The 19311-nt window shown below is 44.2% G+C and overlaps 1 protein-coding gene and 1 long non-coding RNA gene across 6 annotated transcripts in view; both read right to left on the bottom strand.

Annotated features, from left to right (window-relative positions):
* Positions 1 to 6714, bottom strand: part of KLF10 (Kruppel like factor 10) — a 42820-nt gene extending 36106 nt beyond the window's left edge. Inside the window, exons 1-3 of one of the 5 annotated variants that reach the window (XM_029223002.1) lie at positions 6510 to 6714; positions 4681 to 4813; positions 631 to 2989 (exon numbers count right to left, since the gene is read on the bottom strand). The gene's annotated coding sequence lies outside the window, so the exon portion shown is untranslated. Of the gene's footprint in view, positions 1 to 630; positions 3702 to 4680; positions 4814 to 6509 lie in introns of those variants that run through there. The other 4 variants (XM_029223005.1, XM_029223008.1, XM_029223006.1 and 1 more) reach the window with 4 other exon arrangements.
* Positions 6715 to 8025: 1311 nt separating this feature from the next.
* Positions 8026 to 19311, bottom strand: part of LOC114895549 — a 104778-nt gene continuing 93492 nt past the window's right edge. The window contains exon 4 of the long non-coding RNA XR_003793581.1: positions 8026 to 8132. This is a non-coding gene — a long non-coding RNA (uncharacterized LOC114895549). The remainder of the gene's footprint in view (positions 8133 to 19311) is intronic.

The following is a 19311-nucleotide window of genomic DNA, read 5'->3' as shown; positions in this document are numbered from 1 at the left end:
TGAGTGAATCTGCTGTCAGGTGTGGAGGTGAGGGGAGGGGAGGGGAGGGGCAGGCTCTGTGGAGTAATGGAAGGAGGATGGGAAGGAGACAACCATTTGGCTTCCTGCTCCAGTTCTGCCACTTAGTAACCATGTGACCTGGGACAAGTCAACAGTCTGAGCCTCTATTTCCTCATGTGTGAAGGACGTGGCGGAAAGAGTAATTATTCATTGCTTATAGGTATCTCATTGGGATATTGAGAGCATCAAATTAAATTGAATGGTTGATGTGAAAGTGCTTTAAGTAAGGGAGGAGAAGGTTTTGTTCTGTTCACTGCTCTATAGCACAGAGCCTGGCCCATAGCCTAGTGAGGTATTCAGTAAAATGTTTGTTGAATAAATAACTGTAAACACAAAAATCTTTCCCCTCTGTGGGGTAGAGAGGGGAATGATATCAGCAGCACACAGTGAGCTTCAGAGATCGTTGTGATAGTCTATGTCTATGGCTGCATGGAGGTTACATGCTTCATCGGTACTCTGTGTGCTTGCATGTTAAATATTCTTCTGTATGTGTTCAACATCTCATTAAGGCACTTAAAAAATATAATGCAAAAAAGAAAAAAGTAGAGAGGAAAACATGCGGTAAAGTACCTTTGCCAGAAGAAGACAGTATTGTAACTCCTGACGTTGCTTCCACACAAGCAGTGAAACTTCTGAGTGACCTCACTTAATTCATCAAGGTCCTATGTTTGGGCCAAGCATTGCTGAAAGCAGAGGAATTTATAGAAAGAAAGTTATATCAGAAACCAAGACTTGATGGGATCTACTTTTTAATGAGAGAGTACGTAGGCTGCTTTTTTTTGTTTGAAGTCACTGCCTTTCACTTACATGCGGGTCATACTTGAGCCTAGTCAAGGTAAAGTACGGGTAAGCTGTCGTGTCTTGGCTTGTACAGTGGCCTCTACCTTGCTTCACCTTGCTGGTTCATACTTGTCATTCAAGACTTACCCCAGGTACTTCCTCTGAGCTGCTACACTGGCATCCTGCCACCTTAGCTCATCTGTGGCAGTGGTTCTCAATAGGGCTGATTTTGTTCCTCAGGGGACATTTGGCCCTGTTTAGAGATATGTTATTGTCAAGGCTGGATGGGGGTGGGGTGGAGGGTATACCACTGGCATATTGTGGGTAGAGGCTAAGGATGCTGCCGTGCATCCTACAACACACAGAACAGTCACCCTCACGACAAAGGGTTCCCTGATCCCAAATGTCCATAATGCCGCTGTTGAGAAACCCTGCTTGATGGAGTGAAATTTTCCTTCTGTCTCACTGAGACCTGAGCTCATCCTGGGCAGGGCCCTTGCTGATTCAGCCTTTTATCCCCAACACCAGCACACTGCTTAGAAACACACGCACACACACACACACACATTTACTTTCCTATTCATTTGTTCCCCTACTCTGTGTAAGGTGCAGTACTAGCTGGAGATGCTCTCAAGGAGTTTTGTAGTCAAGTGGAGGACAAGCTCATGTAAATACCTAATCATCCCAAGACAGATCGAAAACAGGGTCATAATAGAGGAACACGTAAAGTGCTTTGGGAGAACTGATTATTAGGTAGAACCAAATGAAGTTGCTGACATTCTACTTTTTTGACTAGAAATACAGCAATGATATACGGCTCACTCACAAGTGTGGTTTACCGTAAATACTTTTGACAGAGTTGGGGGCAATGAGCAGACTTCACAGGGAAGGAGAGACGCAGGAAGCACGTATTTCACAGCCTGCCTCCTCTGCTGCATGAGAAAGGGACCGTATTTTTTTTTTTTTTTTTTTTTTTTTTTGGTACGCGGGCCTCTCCCAACAGCCATGGCTCACGGGCCCAGCCACTCAGCAGCATGTGGGATCTTCCCGGACCGGGGCACGAGCCTGTGTCCCCTGCATCGGCAGGCGGACTCTCAACCACTGCGCCACCAGGGAAGCTCAGGACCGTATTTTTTACTTCGTATTTGTACCCACTTTTACTTCTTTGTATCACCCCCCGCCCCCTGCCACGTCACACTTCCTGGAAGAATGCCTTACAGTTAGAAGGCACTGGTAATTTTTTTGTTGACTAGAGTTCAGGAAAACTATTTGTACTTCAAGTTTGTTTTATCATTGTCCTTGCACTTTAGTCCCAGGGAACTGAAGAAGAGTGTTTTAGAGGCACGAAATATGTAGTGCTTTCCTGGTGGCAACAGGTACAAGAAGACACGGTCCCCCAGTATCATCCGAAGTCACAGCCTGTCAGAAGAGCCATAAAGGAAACTGCCCAGAGCTAAAAGCCCAGAAGCATGGCTGGTGGCCATCTGTGCTATCATGTGACCCTGTGTGTCAGGCAGCCCCACACGCACCTGGCCCACGAGCCTAGGCCACTTACTCACCTCGGCCACTTACTCACCTTGTGCTCTGGAGCAGGTAGTGGAGGATAAACATTTCAAAGTTGGACTCAGAACTTGGCAGGGTGCAGCTGTCAACCACACGCAAGCCAGAGAACTCTGGAAAACTGAACTGTTTATAAGGTCAAACTTTGGTAACTCTGATAAAGTCTGGCTGCAGGTATCCATCTAGTCTCTTGAAAGAATTGCCCGGAAGCTCATTGCTGAATGGTTGGATGTTACCAGTGGTGAGCAGTCTCTGCTTGTGGATGGAATCTGGCAACTCAGACAACACCCCACAGCTCCTGATGCAAGTCTGGGCAGGAGCTCGGAGGCTTGCAGCCAAGAAGATAAACCCAGGACAGCCCTGTAGGCTATCCAACCATCTGGCAGGTGGACTTACTCAGGGCCACTGGTGACCCCTACCACGACCAGACACCAGTAGCAAGACAGCCTGGGATTCTGTGCTTGTCCTTTCCTTTCCATGGGGCTCCTACAGAGAGAAGTGGTTCCTACCCTTCTAGATGCAACAGTGACCCTGAGTTCATTTGTCCATGTGGATCTCAGTCGATGCTTGAATTCTGTCCTAACCAGACCTTGTTGTCAGAGCAAAAAAAAAAATTAGTGTTAAACAAAGAGAAGAATTCAGACCATGGATATAGCATTTCTTTTTCTTTTTTCTTTTTTTTTTTTTTTTTTTGCGGTACACCGGCCTCTCACTGTTGTGGCCTCTCCTGTTGTGGAGCACAGGCTCCGGACGCACAGGCTCAAAGGCCATGGCTCACGGGCCTAACCACTCCGTGGCACGTGGGATCTTCCCTCTGTCCTACAGTTTCTCCATGTATAATATGGAGATAATAATAGTACCTACCTCTCTGGGTTCTTGTGAGAACCAAACGTGATCATATAGTTGGTGCTTTGATCAGTTCTTGGCACATAGTATGAACTAAGATACAGCTGTTGCTATAATTCTATTTGTATCAATTTAATAACATGGAATGTTTATTTATTTTAAAATAACAGCATTGATTTTGTTCCTCTCAATATTATGGTCTCTTTGGCACTTTTGCTCAATAGAGAAGATTGGATGGGATCTAGAGTTAGAAGACCTGCATTTGAACCCCAGATCTATTGGGTCTGATTAGTATTTGAATTAATCATTTAAACTCTCCAAGCCTGAATTTTCTAATTTTTAAAATAGGAAAAATAATATGTACCTCCCGGGGTTGCTATGAGGATCAAATACGACCCTGTATGTGGAAGCGGGTCACAACTATTAAACACTGCATAGGTGTCACTGTTGTTCCATATCAGGTGTGAGAATCATCCAGTTGGGAAGGGTTCAGAGGTCATTTGGTCCGTTAGCTGTATGGTCAAGATGGTAGGACGGCCCTCTCAGAGCACCTGCTCAGCTCACCCACAGAGGCAGGTTGCCAGCACTATTTGCACAGATGCCTCAACAATACCTATTGAATTGGTTCTTTTCTGTGTCCCTCCACTGCCACCTCCCCAGGCCAGACCAAGTGGACACTGCTTCTCACCAGGACCACTGCGATGGCCTCTCAAATGGTCTCCCTTCTCTAGATTCTGCCCCTTAATTAGACCATTCTGCAGACAACTGTCAGGGTCATCCTTTAAAAAACAAATCAAAAGGTCTGATAGTGAGGGACTCCTCTACTTGAGAACACTGAATGGACTTCCATTTTCATAATATGGTGGGAGAGGCTCTGGAATTACCCTCCGTGTACAAGACATACTCTAAAAATCTTAAAGACCCGGCAGGATACTAAATTGTCACAAAAGCCCAGATCCAAGAAAAACTGGAAACCCAGAGAGATAAATGGAGCATGGGAGCCACTTTTTTCTGAGGAGGTGTTCCATAACTAGTAAAGTCTGTAACACACATTATTATCTAGGAATGATATTCAAAACGACATCAACAAAATCAAGCCTAGGCCAGATCTGGCCTGCAGACTGCAGGGAGGTTGGGGGGAAGATGTGATGTGGTTGGTGTTTGTGTGTTGATAGTGACTCTCAGAGACGGGCCCAAACCCCTGGCCCTATGCCTACTTCTTAAGGAGGCTTCTGCTGAACAGGTGAGAGAATTACAGAGTTATTTGCCTTCTAAGTGTTTTTGAATTCTCAGGCTTCCTTTTCCCTTCCACAGTTTCTGAGTCACTTCTCTGTTTTTAGGTCAGGTGCCCAATACCTAACAGCTCATAATTCCTCTTCACTTTTCAGAAAGCGCAAATCTAGTAGAGCACATTTTTCGGCAGCCTGGGCTCACCTGGGGCTGGATGGTAGCAGAGACTCAGGATATCCAGGTAGGCAGCACTCGTGTTGACTGAAAGGCTCTGGGCTCTTAAAGTGGAAGTATCAGTGTTTCAGTCTCTCTGTATCTCAGCTGAATAGAGGTGTTCCTGGATGAAATGGAAGGACAAAAATCCAAGAAGGAAACAGGGAAGGTCTCGGAGGCACATGGTACATTTTAGACATTAAGAGCATGGACTTCAGGATAAGAATGGTCTGAGACTGAATCCTGGCTCTGCCACTTTATAACTGTGTGACCTTTGCCAAATTATTTAAGCTCCAATTCCTACATCTGTAAAGTAAGGATTATACCAGGTTGAACAATATGAAATTGCTTTCGTGTGAGTCAAGCAGTCAAATATTGTCAGTTTCAACCTAATGTGGTACCTACCTCCTAGGGTTGCTGAGGATAAAATGACATCATTTGTGAAAAGGGCACAGCACAATTTTTAAGGAATATTCGACCGAAGGAAGTGGGTAAGCAAGCTAGGAATGATAAGTGCAAAGTCTCTGAAGGAGGAACGTGCTTGAGAGTATTCTTGGAAGAACAGAGCAACCAGTAGGGCTAGAGCCCGTGAGGGAGAGGGAAGGGGTTGGAGGTGGTCCAGGGATATGGCCTGGGGTTGGCTCACACAGGGCCCTGGGAGCCGTCATGAGGGGTTTTGTGTGTGTGTGTGTGTGTGTGTGTGTGTGTGTGTGTGTGTGTGTGTGAATCTTTTTTTTTTTAACATCTTTATTGGAGTATAATTGCTTTACAATGGTGTGTTAGTTTCTGCTTAGTGTGTGTGTGAATCTTAATGATGGAATCAAGAGCTAATACTTATTGTGAATTAGGTTCTGGACATTTTTGTGGTACAAAGTAAGTGCTCAATAAACAGAAGTCAAAGAAGCTGAAGGTGTAGATGGCATGTAGGTGAATGAGACGAGGAAAAGAAGGAGCAGTAACTCTTAGGTTGGCAGCACAAATGGGGACTTTCTGGGGGAAAGAGCAGCATATTGTGCCCCCAGGAGCTGTAAGTTAGGACCCTCGGGCCCATAGATACAGAGATCTTTGCTATGGACCCAGGATGAAGAGGTGCATCCTGGTGCTTGGCTCATCACACACTGAGAACAGGCCAGGAAGTTTACCATAGGTGATGTAAAGGCAGTAAATTAGCAGAGTAATTTAGCATAGTTAACAGTTAAGCAGGGCTCTGAACTCAGCTCTACCAGTTACTAGTTATGTGACACTGGCAGGTTACTTAACTACTCTGAACCTTAGTTTCCTCTTCTGTAAAATGGGGGTGATGGTATTACCTACCTCACAGAGCTGCATGAAGATTAAATGAGATAATGCAAGCAAAGCACAGACTAAGCCCTCAGTAAATTATTATTATTCCTGGGCCAAATGTATGGGATACTGGTAAAGCATGTTTCAAGCCCATTAACCACTACGTATTGTTAGGGACTTGTGTGAGGACACTAATTCTATGTCAGAAGAAACCTGACAAGCACGTCTAAGGCTCAGGAAATCCTGGTTAGGAAACAGAAAGCCTTGAGGACATGCTTCAAATCAAGTGTTGGGATTTGGGGAGAGAAAAGCGATGTGAGAAGTGCGCGTATAGAGATATAGACTGTTTTGCAAAATAGGATTTAGTTTTTTGGACCATGAGTTAATAAAGAAGAACCAATATCTTCTGGTGTGAGACAGAACATAAGGGGCAGGGCGTGTGGTGTGTACAGAAACATCCTGTGTGCCATGCCCTGTGCATGCCCTCATTGAAACCCCAAAGTAGCCCTGCAGCTGAGTGTTAAGTGTCCACTTACCCCATAAGGAAACTCAGGCTCAAAGAGGCAGAGGTGAGACTTGAAATAAGTCTGACTGAAGCCAACATCCCCGCTTTTAAGATGCAACCACGGCAGACGGTACGTGAGATTTTCAGGACATTATCACTGGGAAGAGAATCAGAATAATACTTATGGCCTAATATTTATATGAATAATAAAGAGATCTCAAATATAATCTCTAGGAGTTAAGATTCTTTTAGTTATAAGAAAGAAAAATCGGGGCTTCCCTGGTGGCGCAGTGGTTGAGAGTCCGCCTGCCGATGCAGGGGACACGGGTTCGTGCCCCAGTCCGGGAAGATCCCACATGCGGCGGAGCGGCTGGGCCCGTGAGCCATGGCTGCTAAGCCTGTGCGTCCAGAGCCTGTGCTCCACAACGGGAGAGGCCACAACAGTGAGAGGCCCGTGTACCGCAAAAAAAAAAAAAAAGAAAGAAAGAAAAATCAATTAGAGCCAGCTTATAAATAAATAAATAGATAAATGATAGATAAAATAATATTATTATTTTTGGAGGGGGAGGATCCCAGGGAAAGTTGACCAACCAAATCTCAGAAGGAACAGAAATTGGGGATCCAAGTAGCAGGAGTTTATTATGGACTTTCTAGAGAACTGCCCCCTACATAACTCAGCTACAGCAACCCCTAGGACCTGGGTCTCTTCATTCAAAATTCTGAATTTCTAAGAAAGAGAACCTGACTTGCCCAGCTCAGGCCAGGTTCCCATGCCCCCAGCTGGGTCTAGGGGCAGGACCTAAAATACAAACATGGCTGCTGAGGGCCCACCCCATGCATCAGGGCTGCCTCAGAAGAACGGGGTTCAAGGGTGGGGGGTGGAGCAGGGACCCACACCTCCCCCAGAGGGATCCAAGGTACTGTAGGTTTCAGCAAGATTCAAAAATGGGATCAGGCAATGGAAGAATAAATCTTAATTTTTTATCAAAAATAACTTAGTTATTTTTGAATTATAATAAATTTCATTATATGAACTCAGTAATTCAGATATAGAACAGGTCATCCAGGTGATGTCATCTAAGATCAAACTGTGGATCTAGGTGGTAATTCAGGGAGTCCAGGTAGTAGTTGTGTGGTGTGGGGTTAACTGTTCTAGTGACTCTACCTGTAGTTGGTGGGAGGAAACCCATGTCTGGGGACACCACCTGAAATTTCACTTTCTAATTTTGAAAGGTATTATGGAAGTTACATTACAGGAAACTTAGAAAGAGGAGGAAAATACTGCCCATAATCTCACTACCTTAGTTCCATCATTCTCTTGTCACTTTAGTTGCCATCACAATGTTCATACAACTTTTTAATCTGCTTTTTTCATTGTCACGAGCATTTTTAAGTGCTCAGAGTCTTCACAAGCATGATCTTTAATAGCAACATAACAAGAAAGTACTTTGGATAAAATAAACAGACTTGGCGTGAAGGGAGGTAAAGTAGACATTTTTGCAAGAAAATACTGACCTATATGAAAAAATTCCTAAATCTGATGCCAGCTGCCAACCAACCTGCCAAGGATCACCTATTCCTGAATTCTTTATGGCCATGATCTTGCTGTCTGTCCTACTGTGGGATTTCAGATCTGTTGCTTCCAGGCAGGAGTCTGCAAAGCAGAGAATGCAAAGTTAGCGGGGCAGGTACGAGATGTTTAGTGCATGCTGATGGTCTGGACATCTAGAGGGGTGGTCCTCAACTGAGGGCAGTTTCCTCCACCCACCTGCCCACCCAGCGGACATTTGGCAATGTTTGGCGACATTTTTGTTGCCACAACTGGGGACAGAGGAGAAATATTGCTAGCATCTAGTAGGGAGAGGCCAGAGACGCTACTAAGCATCCTACAATGCACAGGACAGTTCCCACAACAAAGAATTATCCCAGCCAAATACGAGTAGTTATCAAGGTTGAGAAACTCTGATCTAGACGGCACTGCAATTTCTTTTAAAATGTTAATGAACTCCATATTTACATTATCTGCCCTTGTTTGATTTGGGAAGGATTCTGGGATTTTTGCTGAAGGTGATGGGAATGAATGGATTGAATGGGTTTGCAAGATACTTGAAATAAAGCATGGGGCAGGAGAATGCAGAGGCTAAGCGTAAAGACTGGAGTTTGGAAGAATCAAGTTGAAATCCTGGCTCACCAAGTAAGCCCTCTAGGGAGGGCCTGCAAATGGGGTGATAATACTTGCCTCCTGGTGCTGAAATGGGGAGGAAATTAACGTGTCTGAAGCACTTAGCACAGGGCCTCACATGCAGTGAGCACACGAGAAATGGGGGGAGGGGCGGTGGTGAGGATTACTGTGCTGAAGCTCAGGTTCACGGTGTTTACCATTTCTCCAGCATCGACATTGCAGCTGCATTTCGTACATTCTTATTGTAGGAAAAATAGATTTTAACCACATTTTTATGATCTCGTCTGTGGAGACCCAGGCAATGTATACAAGATACATGATCTACATGCATTTTACAGGAAGAACTGCTTAGGTGAGGGTTGTCCAATTGAAATCTCTAATATATTTCCCCTGGTGTTTTGGTTTTTTTCTTTTGAATAATTTATTAGTTTTCTTGTTAATTTGCAAAATACTTGTTTTCTGACATTCTTTGTTAAGCTCTTTTGATCTACTGAGAATTTAAGAGTGGGCCAAGCTGAGATAAAGTTATTGGGTAGCTAAACAAAATTATTGTCCACGGGCTTCCCTGGTGGCGCGGTGGTTGAGAGTCCGCCTGCCGATGCAGGGGACACGGGTTCGTGCCCCGGTCCGGGAAGATCCCACATGCCGCGGAGCGGCTGGGCCCGTGAGCCATGGCCGCTGAGCCTGCGCGTCCGGAGCCTGTGCTCCGCAACGGGAGAGGCCACAGCAGCGAGTACCGCAAAAAAAAAAAAAAAAATTATTGTCCACAGAGGCAATTCAAGTCCCCCGTGCAGTGTAAGAATCTCATCTCCATCGTGAGCTAAGTATCTGGTTATCAGAAAGTAGCCATAGGAGACCCCAGTGTGCACTGGGGATCTGTGACCACTCTATTATCTACAGCTTGTTTTTGTGTGTCTGAGAACATCGGAGGGGCATTAAACACCGTGAGGAGCATGAAAGGCATCCTGGGCTTCCTGGGGTAGCCACAGAGTGAGTCCCAGTACAGGCAGCAGTGAGGAGGAGAAAGAAGGAAGAGCGGGGAGGGCCTGCCGGGGACAGCCCAGGACAGGGGCTGGTGCTGGAGGCTGAAATGGGCCCAGTGAATAGGCAGGGGTGGAGCCTCAGGAGAAGGAAAAGGAGAAGGGATCCACAGTGTCAGAAATGCTCCAGATGAAGAACGGCCCCCCGGTTCTGATCAGCAGGGCGATTGTGGGGAAGCCACGTGTGGGCAGATGGTCCTGGGTGGGCCTGGACTGAGATGGCCTCTGATAAACAAATATGAGGCCTGAGAGAAAGAGGATCTGGAAAGAGCCAGAAAGGTGGGGAATAAAACCAGAAAGAGTGTTTGATAGTAACCAAGAGAAATAGGAGTTTCATGAAGAGGTAGTGAAGAACAGATCCAGTCACATTAAGACAGAGCCTAGGGCTTCCCTGGTGGCGCAGTGGTTGAGAATCTGCCTGCTAATGCAGGGGACACGGGTTCGAGCCCTGGTCTGGGAGGATCCCACATGCTGCGGAGCAACTAGGCCCGTGAGCCACAACTACTGAGCCTGCGCCTCTGGAGCCTGTGCTCCGCAACAAGAGAGGCCGCCATAGTGAGAGGCCCGCGAACCGCGATGAAGAGTGGCCCCCGCTTGCCACAACTAGAGAAAGCCCTCGCACAGAAACGAAGACCCAACACAGCAAAAAATAAAAATAAAATAAATTAATAAACTCCTACCCCCAACATCTTTAAAAAAAAAAAAAAAAAAAGACAGAGCCTAACCGTGTCCTGGGGATGTTGGAAACAACGGTAATGTCCGTGGTGGGAGCCGTTCCCACGCTGGTGTGGTTGGGAACCGGGTGGAGTGGGCTGAGGCCAGATGCAGGGAATAGTCAGGAGAGCATGTCAACTGCTCTTTCAAACGTTTGGCTCTGAAAGGGGGTCAAGGCCACCTGCGGGGAGCTGGATGCAGGATCAAGTGGGTTACATTTCCTGTGTTGTTGAGTGTGGTGATGCACTGGTGGAAAGAAGCCAGGACATGACCGGGAATAAAGGTTCAGGAAAGAGAGTGGAGAGAGATGGAACAGTTCTAGGTGCCCAGTTCTGGAGATGGGGAGGGAGGGAGTGAAGATGCTGCAGCCTGTTCATCACACAGAGGCTGACGGCCCAGTGACCTCTGCTTCCCCCAGGAAGTAGCGAGAGTGGTCGTCTGCTAAGAGAGATAGGGCCGGGATAGGCTGGATTGTGGAGGGGAGTGGGGCAGGACCGACAGGGGTGACGAAGCAGTGGGGAGGCCCACACATGTGCAGCAGCACCAGTTGCCCCATTTGGGGGGGGTCTCTCCAGCAGTGAGACTGCTGTGGATACCCCACTTGACTCGACGAGTCAGATGTCTCCTTCCCAGCATCACCTGGTCCTGGCCCTTCCTATCTACCTGCTGCCCCTTCAGGAACCGGCACCAGACTGAGCAGGGTGTGTGTGTGTGTGTCTCTTATAAAAGCCCTGTCAACATTTCATTGCCTGAAATGAGTTCAGTCTCATGTGAAAGTTCTCATCATGTTGATTCAAACCCTGCTTCCCAGATAGCCTATGTCTTGGGGTCTCAGTAACTTCTACAAACTCTTCTAATTCTATGTTCCAAAGTCAGACCAATCTAGGTTTGAATTCTGTTTCTGCCCTCACTAATTATATCCTTGAGCAGAGTTTTACCTAACTGTTCTCTACCTCAATTTTTTCAACTATACAATCATAATAATAATACCGTCTCAGGGGGTTGTTGAAGGATTGAATGAGAAGGCGTGTAAAGCATTTGGCACAGTGTCTGGTATATGGTGTGAGCTGAATAAATGATCGCCATAATAACAAAATATTAGTGACAGTGCTTAATGTTAATCTTATCAATGTTAATAATAATCATAATTACGGTTCATCAAATATATAAGGCAGCTATGTTTCCACTAAACTTTTTTTCCAGCTTAAAGATCCTCAGTTCTTTTAACATTTTCTCCTGGGGCAAGGTTCAAACAGCAGCTCTGTCAGGGGTAGTGAGTCCCGTGTCCCTGGAGGAATTCAAGCAGAACGTGAAGCGTCACTCCGTGGTGATGTTGTAGAGGGCCTTGAACTTCTGACTGAGGCTTAAGCCGAAAAACCCTAGGGGTCCATTCCACCCTATGTCCTTCCAACCTTCTGACTTAAAAAACAAGGTCAGAAAGTGTACAATAAATGCTTCTCTGTGTCATAATCATTGTCATGTATGTTTGTCATTGCTATCGTATTTTAAATTTTATCACTTTTAATAGTTGTCATTGTTATCATTGTCAAGGCCAGGGTTTTAATAAAAATGCCCATCTTCTAAAGTCTAAAATTATTGGAGAGGGTCTGATTAATTCAGAAAACATCAACAGCATCGTGCTAGATTCCTAAGGCTGTGAAAATGTGTAAAGTGTTACCTTTCTTGATAAAAATAATAGCAACACTTACATGGTGCTTATTCTTTAAGTTCTGCCCGTTTCACATGCATTCATTACCTTGATCCTCATAAAACGTTATGAGGAAGGTATTGCTGTTATCCTCATTTGACAGAGGGGAAAATGACACTCAAGAGGTTAAGTGGCATGCCCAAGGCCACAGGCTGGTGAGTGTGGGAGCTGCACTAGAGCCAGGGTGAACTGGTTTCAGATCCTTTCTTGACCACTAAGCCATACAGCCTCTCTGCTGAGGACGGAAACCACAAACATTTCACCTTGAGTTTTTGCACCATTTCCCAGAAGAACTCCAGCCCCTTAAACTCATTTCTTAGTTGAAAAGGAGTCTTTGAAATCACTTTGGCCCCCATTTTACAGATGAGGACCCTGAGACCCCGGCAAATCTGGGGACTTCGCCTGAGTCCAGGCCTTTATTCCCAGCACAGGAGCTTTTCTGCCCAACATGCTTTTTGTCTCCATCACTTCTCTTCAAGGGGGTGAGGCCCGGGCCCCGAGTGGTACTCAGGGCCCTTCTCTGGCCTTGACAGATGCTGGCAGAGAAGATCAAGGGCACAGTTGCCTCGTCACAGAGACTGGCGTTTCCGGGCCACAGTCAACAGGCCTTGCCTGCGCCTTTAAAGAGGAATCAACCCAGTCCCTGTTAGTCCAATAGAAGCCCCACTAACTGGACACCTTAACTCCAAAACTAGGCCTTTCCAGGTCAGACCCAGGGGGTTTTCTCCTGGTCTGCCCCACCTCCATCTGTTTGCGCCGAGGTCAAATAAATAACTTCACCACCAGGGAGGTGTTAGGAGCCAATTGGGAATTCTTTATCTGAGATAGGACTTGATTGGGAACAACTCGGGATGACTAATTATGGCTTTGAGGGGAATTCGCTTAGTGGCTGCCGCATTGCGTGAAGGATTCTTCCCACGTAAACTGGGCCATCTCACAGCTCTGAGGCTGATCATTTAATTAGCTCCATAGATAGTCAGATGTTATGGAAGCCAGTGCAGCATGTCAAATAGACAGTTTTACAATGGTCGTGCAGGGAGGCTTCACAGTCCGTGTTCATGGGTAGTTGACGTCTTGTGCTGTTGAGAGGCTGGCTCCCCAGGGCTGCCACCAGAAAATCCTCTTAGAATCTCACCAGGTACCTGTTTTCCCTTTGACTGAAATTCGGAAAACTCTTTGTTAAGCTCTCAAGATTTTAAAAATTAAAATTTTATTCATTTGATACTTTTTCTGGAATTTAAAAAACAGACACAAATGTAGAAAGAAGGGTATGAACCCCATTGACTCAACATTCAGCTTGAACCATTGTCCCACTGTCTTTTCATTGAGCCTCCTCCAATCAAACAGTTTTATTTATTTGTTTGTTCATTTTTGCTGGAATATTTTAAAGTGAATTCTAGACGACATATCATTTCACTTGTAAATACTTCAGGATTTATGTCTAAGCAATAAGTACTTTAATAAAAACATTATTTGATGCTGTTATCACACCTATCATTACCAAGAACTCCTTAATATCATTTAATATCCTGCTGATAAGATATAACAACAACATATTTGGATTCAATTGTTGTCTAATTGGTTCAATTTTCCCCAACTGTCTTTAAAAATGCCTTTTTACAGTTGGTTTATTTGAAGAGAATCCAAACAAGTTCCACACTCTGCATTTTTTAAATCTCTATAAATCTCTAACAATTCCCCTCCCAACCCCACCCCCTTTTTCATGCCATTTATTTGTTCAAAACCCGAGCCATTTGTCCTATAGAGTTTCCCTTGCTCTGAGTTTGGATGATTGCATCTTTCTGCTGTCATCTAACATCATCTGTTTCCTTATAAAATGAAATCTAGAGACGTGATTGGAGTCAGGTTCAATTTTTTATTTTCATTTTTTTGCAAGAATTCTTCATAGGTAGTTCTGGGCTCTCCCTACTGTGTCAACTTCTGGAGGCACCTAGGGACTGGTAGACTCAGTCTTAGTGAAATTCACATTGATCAGGGGCTTCCGGTGATATTGGCCTGATCCATCCATTATAAAGTCTCCATCATCGCCTAAGTCTGTTCTTTTATTAGGTGTGGCTCAGTCAACCAGACTTATTAACCTTTAAAGAATAAACTCAGTTTCCGTTAGTTGCGATTTTCCAATTGTAGCACCAGATTTCTTTTCTTTATAATTCTGTGTATCATTCTGAATGCTCTGTGATCCTGTCCAGAATAGTTTTCCCTCAGGAGAGCAGCTCTGACCTCCCGAGTTCTCTGGCCCTGGTGAGCTGGGATCGCCATGTGGGGAGTCTCACTCTACATCGAAAGGAACTCCAGGGCCCCACCACGAACCATAAAGTAATTCAACTAGAAAATCAGCAGTTTTGATTGTTTGATTTCCTTTTCCCTTCCCTTCTTCCCCCTCTTGGTGGTTTTAGATAGATGAGGCAAAGTATTCTCACGGAAATCCGAATACTTCAGTTTCTCACGTCTTGACCCCATAGGTCGTGCTGACATTTGTTAAGCATGTCCAAGTGCCTGCTTCGTGCAAAACATGTTCTGTGATCTTGCTCGATCCCCATGACATCCTTGTGATGTCAGGTATTCTCTCTAGCCCCACTTTTCAGATGGAAAGCTGAGATTCTGAGAGGTTCAGACAGAGCCCCTGCTCCTAGCCACCATGTCACAATGTCTCCTAAAGATATGTGGGGAGCTCTGTCAGGTTTTGTTCACCTGTTTTCCAAGAATATCCACTCTTGGTCATAGGGTCCAATCTGGAGGTCAGCAGGGCCGTGGAGCCAATGAGTCAGGCAGAGTGGCCAGTACTTAGCATGCTCTTAATAATGAAAATTTGTTGAATGAATTACTTAGTCGTTCTGATGGACATATATACACTACCAAATGTAAAATAGATAGCTAGTGGGAAGCAGCCACATAGCACGGGGAGATCAGCTCAGTGCTTTGTGACCACCTAGAGGGGTGGGATAGGGAGGGTGGGAGGGAGGGAGACGCGAGGGAGAAGGGATATGGGAACATATGTGTATATGTGACTGATTCACCTCGTTATGAAGCAGAAACTAGCACACCATTGTAAAGCAATTATACTCCAATAAAGATGTAAAAAAAAAAAAAGGAGATTAAAAAAAGATTTTTGCAGGGCCGTTATAAGAGTCAATAAGATGGTAGTACAGTAGCTGGTGCAAAGTAGGTACTTGGTAAGTAAAAACTGTCATCATATGAATAATCAAAAAAACCAGATAATCCCAAATATCCTTATATTTAGCTTTGCGAGTGCCTTATCTGACTTAGGCAAAGTAGGCAAAGTTTTACTTTCCTAATTATATTTTGTCTAGGCTAGTGACACTGAAAGCCCAGTCAGTCCATGGAACACTAGTCCCTTGAGATGGTTAATCATGGTTCTGGCCAAAGAGCCTCATAAATAAATCATGGAGCCCCTTTTCCAAGTAATACTCTTTGAAGTCCAACAAAATTATTTTCTGTAGACCACCTTTGGGGAATGCTGGTGTAGGCAAGTTTTAAAGCTAGTTTGTATCACCTCATTTCTCCTCTGAGGAATGTGATATGCTCAGTCACAAACAGGGGAGGCCCTAGGAAATAGCCCTGATGAAAGTTTGCCATCCGCAACCCATAAAGTAGGTAAGAGAGACAGCCAAGTGTTTATAGCAAAGGATGAAAAAAGATGAGTATGTTTATAGCACATGGATCAAGGCTAGACCTCCTAATGTTCTAGGGCTGTCTGGTTTTAATTATTTCAATTTATCTATTTGGAATTGACTTTTTCTCTGTTGGGTGCCTGAGTTTCTGGCTTCCATCCATGAGATATGAACTAAAAACATTCGAGAATAGCATAAAGGCAAACAATGATCTGCTCCTGAAGAAGGCTGCTTCGGCAGAGTTGCTGCTTTGCCACTTTTTTCCCTCTCTCTTAAGGATCTTCTTGCTGACATGATTCTTTGTTACGTAAAAAAACATCAACAAGGGCTTCCCTGGTGGCACAGTGGTTGAGAGTCCACCTGCCGATGCAGGGGACACGGGTTCGTGCCCCGGTCCGGGAAGATCCCACATGCCACGGAGCGGCTGGGCCCGTGAGCCATGGCCACTGAGCCTGCGCATCCGGAGCCTGTGCTCCGCAGCGGGAGAGGCCACAGCAGTGAGAGGCCCACGTACCGCAAAAAAAAAAAAAAAAAGATTACTGATCACAGATCACCATAACAAATAGAAGAAGAAGAAGAAGAAGTTTGAAATATCACGAGAATTACCAAAATGTGACACAGAGACTTGAAATGAGCAAATACTGTTGAAAAAATGGTGCCAAGAGGCTTGCTCAACCCAGGGTTACCACAAACCTTCAATTTGTAAAAAATGCAATATCTGCAAAGCCCATAAAGGGAAATACAATAATGCAAGGTGTTCCTATATAGCATAATGGTTAAAAGTTTGGCCTTGTGTGCCAGAATTGTCCGGGCTTTAATCCTGGCTTTCCTAGCTGTGGAAACTTTGGACAAGATGCTTAACCTTTTGTGCCTAAGCTGCATCATTTATAAAATAAAGACAATAACATTTACTTCTTTGTGGGGTAATACCTACCTCATAGCATCAATGAGAGGATGAAATGAGTTAATATGTGCACTTCCAATAGTGCCTTACACAAAGAAAGTGCTAGTAACTGTTCACTCCTGCTGTGATTAACTGTCTTCTCTGATTGGGTCAGATGCTGAGAAATAAGTCCCACTTAAAATGATGTAAGTGGAACAAAATGATGTGAATTGTATTCAAAACAAAAAATCAAACAAACTAAAAACGTGTATTTTAAGAAACCGTCTGAAGGTTATCTCCAGAATCTGTTCGTCTTAAGAAGGTCTAAAGTTATTAGGTGATGCCCTAAAGTGGTGGAGTAAAGGTTTCCTTGTCTGCTAAGCCACTTGCAGTGTGGGGAAAATAAATAAATAAATAAATAAAGCCTTCTTATTAAGTCTTTTAAGTGTCTCTTCCTAACATATTTTCAGATGAGTTAATACTAAGTCTTTTAGGCAATAGAAAAAAATTAGAGTCTTGGCCCTGTGGTGCCAGGTTTGCCTTCACTGCAACTCCTTGGTCTGGATTGTGGAACTCAGACATCTGCCTCCTAACAGTATATATAGGTGTTTAGATAAGCACATAGATTAATTTGTAAAGCCAGGCCCATCCAGGTATAATATCTCACAAAGGGAAAGTGAAAAACTGAAGTTCCTCTTATAACTTAAATGAACAAGCAAAAACTTTTCTAATCAAAAGACAACGAGCTTTCATTTAAAACAGTAGCTCTTTGTAGTAATTGCCCATTTCTTCACAAGCCAAGAAAAAAGGTCGGGTATTCAATTGCCTGCTTGTGACATGATTGACAATTTTATCGGCTTTATTAAGTACTTGTCTTAAATTTTCATACATATTCTGGAAGGTAATGGTATCCTTGTATCAGTGAGGAGCTATAGCTTTGGTGCATCTACTTGACTACATAGACAGGTCTTCTGACACTACCAGCCAGAGCTCCAGCCCATTCCCCATCCATCCCAAATCCTCTCTTCTGGTCTATGCCATGAGGGTCAGTGAGTTGTCCATACCAGTTGGCCAAGGTTAGCAGCATAAAATATCTTCATAGACTTCTTTACTCAGCTCATAGGTTGTCATACTGACAACCTTAAAATAACACCAGCATTCAGAATCTCACTGGGTTCACCAGTTTGCACTGACTCATTTCACTTCATTGTGCTAACAAAAATGGCTGCTTTATATCAGCTGCCATTTCTGTCATTTATGTTACTGGACAGAGGTACCCTGTCAATCACTATGCTTACTTTGCTCTGACCATTATTTGTTACTTTTTTTTTTTTTTTGGCATCAGGACTGACAATTTGTCAATAAACTTAGCAGTTCCAGGTTTTGTAATTAAATACAATTATATACATTTGGTTTCCACAGATTTCACATTTTAATCCCGATACACTGTGTTCTGCTCCTAACGTTAGACTATTTTGATAGCTTTTATATAGTGTTCTGTGTACATTTCAAAATGATGCGTGATATTGGATAAATTTATGCCAGAATTTAGGAGCATCTCTAACATATGTGACATGTGATGGCATTGATTCATTTTCATGGCCAGTCCGGTGGCAATCCATATTGCAAATTATTGCCTCTGTGTATGTGTTTGTGTTTTATCCTGTTTTGTCGTCATTTGCCTGGTTTGCATCTGATACCTTTGCAACACTAACAGGCAGTTCATGAGATTTATTCATGTGGTTATTACACTTGTCCAAAGACAAATATCTTTTAAAATCACAATCCCCAGGAAAGCTCCCATTTCCAACACAATTTTCACCTCTTTGCAACCACTGATCCACAATGGGTTCAAATGAACTTTTTAAAAAATCAGATCAGAATCTCAACTCCAGCACACAATTATACATTCTTATACAATGCAAACTAAAAGACTGTCAACTTCCAAAAGAGATGTTTTGATTTATTACTGAAAAGAACACATTACAATACATACAGAGATTCAGTGTTTGAGAATCCTCTGTAACAAATGGCTCTACTTTTTTCCATAGCACTTATAACTTTCTAACATATTATTTTCTTGTTTATTATAGATTTTTTTTGTGGTCTGTCACTCATCTCTTCCCCCACAGGAATAAAAGCTCCATGAGGTAGGGACTTTTGTCTGTTTAGATTTACAGCTATATCCCCAGCCTGCAAAACACTGTCTGGCACATAGGAGGTGCTTAATGAGTACTTGTAGAATGAGGGCATGAATGAACCAGCAGTGCAAGCATAAGGTGGGTTCCTGAATGAACCCTGTGACCAGCAGCACAGAGACAGCATCAAGGACCCAGGCTCTTTTTACCTCTCAGCTCTGCCATCCTCAGTGAGAGCTTTCTCCTGGGTTGGTTCCTTTGGGGTCACAGAGACAGCTGGAATTATCTTGTTCACAGCTATGAGGAGAGAGAAAGCATCTGCTTGGGTCAACTTGGGTCTGTGCCCTTAGTCAAGGTTGGGAGGGTGTTGATATATATATGGAGAATGGCTAAAACTCATCTGGACCCACTCTTTCTCTGACAGCCAAGTTGAAGGGTTAGAGTCAGCATCTCCTGAACATGTAGTGGGCCAGGCAGAGGCTGCTGAACACCTGAAGTGAAGAAGCGAGGGTGGA

Source organism: Monodon monoceros, unplaced genomic scaffold, assembly GCF_005190385.1.
Source record: "Monodon monoceros isolate NGI ecotype Baffin Bay Population unplaced genomic scaffold, NGI_Narwhal_1 Super_Scaffold_14, whole genome shotgun sequence".
Lineage (NCBI taxonomy): Eukaryota > Metazoa > Chordata > Mammalia > Artiodactyla > Monodontidae > Monodon > Monodon monoceros.
This window is presented reverse-complemented; position numbering and strand designations above follow the sequence as displayed.